Source organism: Bactrocera neohumeralis, chromosome 4 (assembly GCF_024586455.1).
Source record: "Bactrocera neohumeralis isolate Rockhampton chromosome 4, APGP_CSIRO_Bneo_wtdbg2-racon-allhic-juicebox.fasta_v2, whole genome shotgun sequence".
Lineage (NCBI taxonomy): Eukaryota > Metazoa > Arthropoda > Insecta > Diptera > Tephritidae > Bactrocera > Bactrocera neohumeralis.
The window spans coordinates 67,775,248-67,786,263 of record NC_065921.1 but is presented as its reverse complement, the minus strand read 5'-3'; the positions used below and the strand labels follow the sequence as shown (position 1 = coordinate 67,786,263).

At 37.0% G+C, this 11,016-nt stretch overlaps 1 pseudogene; it reads right to left on the bottom strand.

Annotated features, from left to right (window-relative positions):
• Positions 1-327: 327 nt before the first annotated feature.
• Positions 328-530, bottom strand: LOC126757699 (small nucleolar RNA U3; annotated as a pseudogene).
• Positions 531-11,016: the final 10,486 nt, after the last annotated feature.

Sequence of the window (11,016 nt, the reverse complement as noted above, 5' to 3'; positions counted from 1 at the left end):
TTTTCGAGCATTACCCCTGTCGGCCAGCTTATCAAGCTTTAATTTCTATTAGTACGAAAAATATTCATTAGTATCGTATACGTTGTTAAAAGGCATTCATCTTTCTATCCTATCTTGTGTATCTGCACATGCTCATATGAATGTATGTATACGCATGTGCGCGTTCAAAAATTCAAAGAATTCGCACAAAAAAAAAGAGAGACAAAAGAAATAAAGTCACATAAAATAGTTGAGAATTCGCAAAAATGAAAGACAAACGAAAGAAAAATAATGCGCAATTGACCGCATTATTTTTGCGTAAAACCTTGGAATTTATTCATTAAAATCACCACTCAGAAGTCGTTTTATCCGTTGTAAGCGAGCGATTTTCGAAGAAACATCGTTTCTAATATGCCACAACACAATATTAGAAATGAAGTTCATAAACCTCACGCTGTCAGATAAAACGATATACCTCGTCATCGCGGGTCGATTTCCAAAAAATTTAAATGAAGACTAACTACAGAAATGATCCTGTAAAGTATAGCCTTAATTTTTCAACGGCCAACACAGAGTATTTCCACCAAAATATACGCAAAATAGCAATAGAGAATTCGCAGAAATGAAAGACAAACGAAAGAAAAAGTAGCATAACTTCAATAATGCACAAGCATACAAACATACATATGCGCAGCAGTGGCAAGGAAAGAGGTAACAATCAGCGATCCATTGAATATTTCTTTCATGCATAACCAAACCATAATTAACGCAACCACAACGCAATTCAAGTGTCAATGGTGGTGTAGGTGGTAAGCGCTTGGAAAGTTACGACGAGCACGTAGGTTCGAATCCCAACGGAATTGATTTTTTAATTGAATATGTCACCAGCCAAAAATTGAAACATTGTTCTACAAAAACAACAACAGCATAAGCATGGCAACATTGTGTTGTTGGTAGAAAAGCCGAGCTGTGCCGAAAGAAACGAACAAACGATCGCCGATTGTCACCGCTTCGCTTGCTGCTCGAACATCTTCGCAGACAAGGTTGCGTAGATTCATATTGAGCAAGGTTGCGCAACCTGAACCTATCGCAACCTTTTCCGAACTCGTATAAGAAGTATATCTTCAATAAAATAAATAAATGTATAGCCGAAGTTAGAGTTTTTCTTTTTATTTTATTATCCGATATTTTTTGATCACTTCGAATTTCCCCATTAAGAATAAATAAATGCCTCCAAAAATTCGAAATAAATAAAAAAAAGTGTGGAAAGTAAAAGATGTTTTAAAAATTCCGACCTAAGAAACGATCAAATAAATCGGAAACTGCGAAAAAATGGAAGATTGTGGGTGAAGCCACAAACAATAAAAACAATTACTCACATCACATTACTTCCAAACACCTCTTTGTTTCACCGTTACTCTTATCTGCCTTTGCATTTGCTCAATTAAACGAAAGTTTCCTTGAAGCGCACACATTCACAAATATACTCATATTGCTCGTTAAGGAAAGTTAAGTTTTCTTTCCTTATTTCACGGTCGCAAACTTTATAACCTTGAAACCATAATTTCTTAAGTCTTTGCTGATAATTCTGTCTGCTTTATATTGAAAATTTTGTATACTTTTCTTAATTTTTTATCAAATGCGTGGCGTCTGCAAAGTTTTTCACAATTTAGAAGCGAAGGCAAAACGCAGACGATTGGCATCAAATGGCAAAATGCAAACGAATGGATGTGATGATATGGAAGTTATTTTTATTAAGAGAGAAAAATGAAAAGAAAATAATAGAGAACAAACTCTCCAATTTATTACATTTATCTTTCCCTCTTTCTTACTTCTTCTCTAGTTCTCTGAGTATTGTTATCTCCAAATTTATGATTCGGATGCTCTGTCAAGAGGAAATCTATTCTAAAATAATCCAGGTATTTTATTAGGAGAAGACTGTAGGTGAATATTTATAAACGGACTACAAAACTTTTTTTCGCTGGGCAATGAGTGCCGCTTTTCGCACTCTCTCCAGGGTCGAGTGGCTTCTCCACTGCCATTCTTTCCTTTTCTTTCTTGGACCGCTATTGGGACCCACTCTTTCATTTTAGTCCACACCAGCTCTGCTCGCAGCATGTGACTCACTATCTTTTCGGGCGTCATCCTTTTGTTTGTTAGTTCTTCTATCATGGTTCGCTTCACTGCAGGAGAAAAATATGTGCTCTGCGTTTTCTGCGACGTTTCCGCAGAAGGAACATTGTGTTTCGTTATCGTGTCTTACTTGTGTATGCGTTCCCTGAAACAGTCATGGTCCGACAAGAACTGCGTTAAATAGTGGTCTGTCTCATCGTGTTGTCTGTCAACTCAGCATGGTACATTCTTAAAAAGTCTATATGTGCCTCTTTCCTCTGCCGTATCTCATTGCTTTTGCCACTCATCGAGACTTGTTCTTCTCTCCCTTTTGCGCTCGTCGGCCGTTAAGCAACTATTCACGGGTATTAAAAACTTCGTGACAAACTTAGCATAACCTGTTCAAGATGTAAAAGTTGAAAGCTTCGGGCCGGAGCACTGTAAAATACGAAGAAAATATAGTTTAACTAACTTCCCCGATAAAGGTTTTTTATATGCCTCTGAAGGACTATATTGTTATCTTTGAGTAGGTGCCGATTACCTAAATATAGGAGGAGTAGATACTCTAGATTAGTATAAGATCTGAGAAAGGCAGATAATTTGGATGCTCTTAAATTATGGATATTACTACAAAGCACGTACTAAAAGCAAAATACTCTTTTCAATTAGAGTTGATTTTCAGTTTCTGGTGTAAAAACCTCTTTTGTTATAGATATCCAAAAAAATAATTTCCAATCCTCGAAACATGAAAAAATGAGGAACAAGGTGCTTGAAAAGCGTCAAGCAAGCGTTAGAGTGATGGCAAGAGAGCTCGACATCTCTCGCAAGTCCGTTCAAATGATTTTGGTGGATATTTTGGGTATGAAACGCGTTCTTGCTCAACTCGTTCCGATAAAGCTGAGTTTTTTTTTCAAAAAGAGTACCGTGAACAGGTCCCTTTAGACATGCTTGATCGTACGAAATCTCACACCCATGGAGAGCATTGTAACTGCCGATGAGACATGCAAGCAACTCAACAATCATCGGAATGGAGAGAATGGAGAGGAGGAATGAAAAAACGAGCCGAAACCAAAAAATTCACGCCAAAGCCGTTTAAAAATCAATGTGATGCTCATGTGTGGCACCGATTAAATATCGTAATTACCAGAGTTGGCTCTGTTTGGTTTTTTTTCTTCTTCCCCAAACTAAAATTGCCGCTTCGTGAAACCCGTTGTCAGTCGATCGAAGAGATAAAACAGAATTCGCTAAATTCTAAAAGCCTATCTCAAAAAGTGTTCCGAGGAAATGGAAAAATCGTTGGTAAATTACTAGTATGAAATTGCTTTGGAGGCGACAAAATCGATGAATATTTAAATATTTTCGTTTTATTAACAATATTCAGGTACTTTGCTTATCAAAATAATATATACATTGCGGGTTGATTTTTTTGTCTATAAAATCCCATATGTGGGAAAAATTCTACGGATTATTCGGAACAACTTTGCCTGAGAGATTATGGGACCAGAACAATTCCGATTATATGAGACATATGTGATATATTTGTCCGATCTGACCGATTTCGCAAAGAAATCAAAACAAATACCTACATATTAAGTTTCATTCGGTTGATTCGAAACCAGTTCTAGATTCATAATTTCTCATTCAAAATTGTTCAGAATTTTCCTTGGAACATTTCCCACATAAGCGGTTTTACGTTTTTTTTTGCTCCATCTAAATCAACACGCTCTAATCTTCTAAATACTTATACATTTCTGCAAACAATTGAATTATACTTTGTATTAATAGATTTTCATTATATATCCAAAATTCGTTGCATATCCGTAGGCGTTAAAGGGTTACCGTACATGCACTCTTCAAGCTGTGAGTGCGACGACAGTCAAATATGCAAAAATGTGTTGAAATAAAAGCCAAAAATGCGTGCGCCCACAAAAAATTTGTTCAAAAACGTTTTTGAGTAAAATCATAAAATTGGCGCCTAAAAGCACACAGCAACATTCACAGCGACAAGTGTTGAAATGTGTTCAAAATTTATATAAAAGTGGACATGTATGTGCCTTTAAGTGTACACTTTCAGGCGCATAACATGCCAATGACAGCAAAATAGGCTGTCGGAGGGACAGCAGAATAAACCGAGAGAGCAAGAGAGAAGAAGGAAGAGAGGAGAAATAGCTGGCATGAGCTGGCAGTTCCGAAATCACGTCATAAATTTACTCGTAACTGTCAATGACAGGCAAAAAGTGCACAGCACGAGAGTGCGTCTGTATGCATGTGTGTGTGTGCCAAAATTTGCATGTATGTATGTGTTTATATATGTATGTGTGCGCTACGGCGGCGCACAAAAGTGTGTCGACGCAATGATGCGTTAACGCGCGCCCACATTTTCATAAGTACTTTCGCGTGTATGTGTGTGTGAGTAGGAGTTGGCATGTGTATATACAATAGTATATATGTGTGTGTTTGTCTCTGTGTCAAAAGCCACGTACTGTCAATTTAGCGGTTGCACTGTACATTTGTGCGCGTAGTGGTGACTGTCAAACGCATGCATAGAAATATGCACATACATACATACAAAAATACGCACACGCGCCCAGCCTACTTTTTCCGCGCTGCGCTAGAGTTTCACGTTGACAGTTTTATTAGCTTTGCGGTTGACATTTTGCGCGCAACATAGCCACCGACTGACACTTGCACGCCCCTCGCACCACGGCGCGACACGCCCCTACCTCCTACACGCACACACACACAAACACGCTTGAATTTGAGTAATTGTTTGGGCTCTTTAGTATGTGTGCGCCCCTAAAATCGCGACGAACTTAATTACTTTTACTGCTTTGTTGCAATTATGTGCGCCCAGCGCGCTCTCTCATCGCCACAAACGCGATTCAGCTATGTTATTATAACGGTACCAAAACCGCTGGCAATTCAACTGCCAGTTTTTCCTTTTAATAAAGCGCGCAGTTACCAAATATTGCGAAAAAAAACAATTTTACAGTACTTCTCACACACACACATGCGCGCCATATGCAATAACTGTTCATCAGTGCTGCCTACTTTTAGGCGCCAAGCGCACAGCGCTTCATTCGCTTAACGATTTTTCGCAGCAATTGCTGTTGCCGACAATTAAATGTGTTGGCGTTAATTACAAAAGGCATTTAATGGCACACACACACACATACGCACATACATCAACACATTATTTTTTGGCCAGGCGTTGCCGAGTTTCATTGCGCGTGACTGCGACTGATAATTTAGCAATTTTTCACCGCTCTCGGCATGTGTGCAATAAATGTGTGTAATTAAAATTTGTCACTGTATTTTTGCGCAATAATTTTGACTGTCCGCCGGCAGCGTATTAAAGCTGGCGGGTGTGCATATATTAAGTTAATTTTATGTCTGCGAATTATGCATGTCCTTAAGGCAAGCAAATGGTGATTTTAAGTTTTGAGCTGACGAAAAAAATTAACTACGAAATATATGCTCGAAAAAGATATATATAACTGTTTTATAACTGTTTAATAAAAATTTTTGAAAGTATGAAGTGTTAACAAATTAGCATCGAAGCGGATGTTTAATACTCAAGCCTATAGTCCTGCAAAATCTGTATATAATGTCAGAAGTATTTATAAATGCATACAGCATTATTGTATTAGCTTTTCTAGTACAATGGAAAACTTATGTAACAAGTTTCTTCACATTATTTACACACTCTCTTTACAGAACTGGAGAGAATCCACAAACTGTTTATATGATAAGAGGCTGCTACCATCAAGGAGCTTATCAAAGAACCCCAGCAAGTTTGTTGCTGCTGATGCTGCCTCTGCTCAAGCTGCTGGTACTGGCTGCTGGTTGCTGCCGAAGGAAGAAGCCAAAAAGGAGTACTCTGAGTTAGAGGAAGACGATGATATAGGTTTCGGTTTCTTCGACTAAACAACTCAACACTAAAGTTAAAAATGAGCCAAAATCTTGCATTTTAGCATGAACTATACCCTGTTTTTATCAACAGGTCAGAGACGCTGTTGGTAAAACTGAATAGGTCGATAGACGTTTTTGAGATATCATTTTTTTTCTTTTCTCGGAGCTACTCATTTGTTGGTACCACCGATATTGGACTATTATAGGATATAGCTGCCATACAAACTGAACGAGTGGAATCGACCACTTGACTGTGCATTTGACGAGATATATTCACGAAATTTGGCATAGATTATTGCCCAGTGCATAAGTTTAGGTTTGGATAGGATAGATGGCTGATCGAAGATCGCACGTGGACTGGTATATGCAATCCTTTGTGAAGCCATAGAAGAGAAGAACTCCTGTGTTGGGACATATAGATTAGCAAGATGCTTAGTAGCCAATACAAATTTGCATAAGCATTTAATTTCCATATCCAACAGCTCAGTGGGATATCTGAAAGTATGGGAGTGATTAAATTTTGACATCCCGGGACAGTCAAGAAAGAAGAGTTGGGTAGTTTCCACGTTATATTCCTCCATACAGCTTCTGCAGATGGCGTCCTGTAAGATTCCCAACCTTACAGCATGGACGCCAATAGGACAATGGCCAAATAAAAGCCCCACAACTAGTGAGAGGCTAGCCTTACTGAGGGCAAAGAGATCAGTAGATATCATGCGATCAATCTTAGGCCAAAAGGCTTTTGGAACAGCGCAAGTACCGATGATGGCGCAGCGCTGGCCAAGTTTCCGCGAAGCCTAGCCATCTAATAGTAGAAAACAACAGGATACGGGGGCACCGACCCACTCCTATTCTACTGACAGCCGTTCTGGGTGCCTTTCCTTCCTAGGTCATCAGCTTTACAATTTCTTGCGATTGCGCTGTGGTCAAGCCTCTATACCAGTCTTATCACAAAGACACTCGATGCTATTGGTAGTGAGGTTAGGAGCAAACCTGAACGTGCTGTGAATGACTATGAGGCCGCTTTGCTATCTGAGAGAATGGACTCTTCTCTGTGGGTTGCTGTCCTCTGTAGCAGCAGATCTACTGCTACCTTAATGACAATAGTCAGGAAGTGTGAAACTGGAGTTGATATAGAGGTCTTGACATTAAACCCCTACACCAACCTTACACAAGACTGATAATGAGGTTTTTGAGGTTTGATTCAACCCCAAGATTGTGATAGCTACCTCAATTTCAAGAAAGGTGTCAACAGCGAAATTCTTAATAATAATAATAGTAATAAGCATGCTGTACTCCTGCGCCTCGTTATATACTATCCATCAGTCCCTCGCTTTAATCTTCCAAGAAACTGTTTAGATCAAACAACTATAGCATATAACTAGCATACAAACCAATTGAACTTACGTATGTGTATAGAAATCCTCTGAATTTAATGAGATTTCTTCACAAAATTTGGCAAAAATTAATGTCCAAGCCATCGGTGGAATTCTGGAAGGAATTTTTGTGATCGGAGTGATCTACAAGTTCTTGTAAAGAATCTCCTGTGCAACCGGGCTAAACGTCACTAATATATCCTCAATTACTATCGATATATACGGCTTGATGAAAACTATTTTGGTAATTTTTACATGAATTACTATATGGCGGTCAATTGAAGATGACGACCGATTTCAATAATTTTTGGTAGCAACTCACTCTAAGATCAGCGAACCGGATTTTCCAACACATGAAATGATTTCTAACTGTCATTTTGGGCATTTTTAATATGTCATGATGGATAATTTTTTTTATTGAATTCAGTAATGTTTACAATGTCCTCGTGGAAAGATATAAGCAAGAAAAATGTTTCCAAATTATTCAATTTTATTATTAAAATAATCGTATAATCGTTCCCTAATTGCAAATTTTCGTGCGCTTTGCCGTTTTATGGTCACAATAATCCTCCAGCTGTGTTCGCTATTCGTAGAATTGTTGAAAATTTCGATAGGTACATTTTTATTGCGTAATGTTAAAGTGCCAATAAAACGAAGCGCCGCTCGATGTAATGAAAATATTGCTGCCGTAAGGGTTGCTGAAGACCGCAATTTTTCGATTTCAAGACGTTCTCTAGAATTCGGTGGGTTCCACATCACAAACTCGAGGATTTTGAGAAAGCATTTGCGTTCGGAACTGTATAAAATTGTTCTCAACTGAAGCCATTGAGCCGTCGTGAGTTTGCTGATTTTTCCTTGGAATTCCTTGAAAACGAAAACGACATTTTTAAGCAAATCATCTTCTCCAATGATATTCATTTTCATCTGATTGGTGCGGTAAATAAACAAAGCTATCAATTGTGGTGCGAAGAAAATCCACAAATTATTCACGAACAACCATTATACTCACCTAAATCGACAGTTTGGTGTTTTTTTTTTGTCTGGTGGAGTCATCAGTCAGTAGTTATTTCGAAATTGTACTGGTGACACCGTTACTGTCAATAAAAAGCGGTGTAGATCGATGATAACGAACTTTTCATGACCGCAATTGGAAGAAGTTGATCTTGATAATATCTGGTTCCAACAAGATGGGGCTACGTGCCACATAGCACGTGCAACCACCGAATTATTGTGAGAAAAGTTTGCAGATTCGATTAATTCAAGAAATTGTGACATTGAATGGCCTCCAAGAATAAATTAACACCAGTAGACTACTTCCTATGACTATTGCTATTCATGGCATACGACTTGATTTATTGGAAAAAGTAATAAAAAATAGGGTTCATGGAGTTCGCTCCTGTAAAAGGAGTCATGCCATTTGAATGCTCATATAATCAGAGCTTAATTGCATCGACTGTATTTCACATTAAGTAAAAAAGCATTTGAAGTTCCTTAACAATTATTATGTTTTTGTTTTAAATAAATCATTCTTATTGGAAATCCCTGCCTGAAATTATTTTAAATATCGAACTTTTTGATCAGTATATAAGTTAAACCGGATATATCGTATAGTCAAATGTACAAAGGCTACGAGAAAATTATAAAAACCGATTTCGAATATTTTTATTGGAGAATTGTTTCAAATTTTATTTGAATAACTGCATTAAAGGGTAATATACAGTTAGAAGGCCGAAAAAATCGAATATTCCAAAATTTTTTCTGAGAAAATTTTTAGTAAATTTATTGATACACAAATTTGTACACATATATGGTATATTTTAACTGTATTTAAGACTTGGTATTCGTAAAAATAATCTTTTAGAAAGGAGCGACAGCTGATCTCCTGTAGCTCCTCTCAAAAATGCAACCTTTTGTGGTGACCACTATACCACTAATCTGCCCCGAAATTAAAAAAAAAAGAAAAAAAACAGATTTCGTTAAAGTAATATTAAATCTACATAGTTAAGCAATTCGAAGGTATAAGCAAACAATTTTTTTTGCTAAAACGGCGCTTTCTCAAAATAAAAAATCGATTTTTGACCAAAATTTTGGCTTTAATTAAAAAAACAAATTATATTATTTATTAAGAAATACACTTAGAAAGCTCGTGTTAAAGATGTAGACTAATTGATTTCGAATAATGTTGGTCACTTACTTGAAGACGCCATTTTGAGAAAAACACGCTTAAAGTTTTGCCTTGTACTTCCAAGCACTCTGACACGCCTTTGCAAATGTATGTGTAACTTCGAAAGTATGTGCCGGAATGATGGGAAATTCTCTGTGTATATTATTAAATATATGTACATTAAGAAAATGATCTAAAAAAGAGTCGATTTTCTTCAAATTCTAACTGTATATAACCTCTTAACATTTAAGCTGTGCAATATACTTACAAAGTAATATATAAAATTTAATAAATTTACCGTTATATAAGAGATTTTTATAGTTTAAACCAGCCTGCGTGTATTTTTAGTTCTTTTGATTTTATAAAATTTCCTAGAACACCGTTGAAGTAAATTGAAATTCGGTCAGTTAAAAGTTACTCATACGCCATGTCCCACCTAATGAAGACATAACATCAAAACCTGCATATATGCGCACTTAAAATTCTGTTTGTACAGTTGCACAAATTTTATCTATGTCAAGTGCACGTGTGTGCATGGAATTTGCAAAAGTTCTTGTGTTTTACTAAGCGAAAAGTTTTTCATTAAAAATTCCATTTCTTGTATACAAAATAAACTAAGTTCAGGAAAAGTGGCGTTACATGCTAACATCAAAGGTGACCTTACTGTGTGTAGGTCAATTCTAAGTAAACAATGCAATCAAATATTTAAGACACAAGCAAGTTTATTTGCAAGCGTTGGAGTATTTGTGCGAAGGACTAATTTTGTTGACATTGAATTTGAAACAAAAAATTATGGCGGAAGTTCGTAGTATAAGCTTTTTGCTGCAAATGTAAAATTTCTATATGGTGCGATTGTATATTATTCAAAATAGTTCGGCGTGAGCAAAATTGATTCGAAAATCGCTTAACTCTTTAAACTGCGACTCAAAATATGCTATGAAAATGCCTAAAAAGTCCAGCAACTGCAATTGTGATTTGTTTATTATAATTTCGGACTCCTTCGTATTCTCCAACGACCACCCACTTGCTTGCGTTTGTTAAATGAAGCCCACTTCTCATGTTTAATTTCGCCTTACATCATCATCATGGTGGCAACTCACTTACATAACCGCAACACAACTTGCCGTTTGTTTCTTTGATTCCGTTGCATTCATGTTTATTCAGCGCAGTTGTGCTTGCCAAAGTGATGGTGTTAAATTTCGCTTGAGGGTCATTGGATGTAACTCAACTAAACAAGTGCTACGTACACATGGAAATCTCACAGTTCTTGAAACTGTGCTAGTGGACAAGTGTCGAAATAAATTTACATAATAAGACATGCGCACACATATACATGCATACTTAGTTGTGGAAATGGAAATGTTGCAGATATATGTGCATACACATATACACGTACATGCGCAGGAAGTTTTCAAGTTAACATAGTAGTCAGTGCTGCTCCATGAAGTGCCTGCTTGCATTTACATACATACA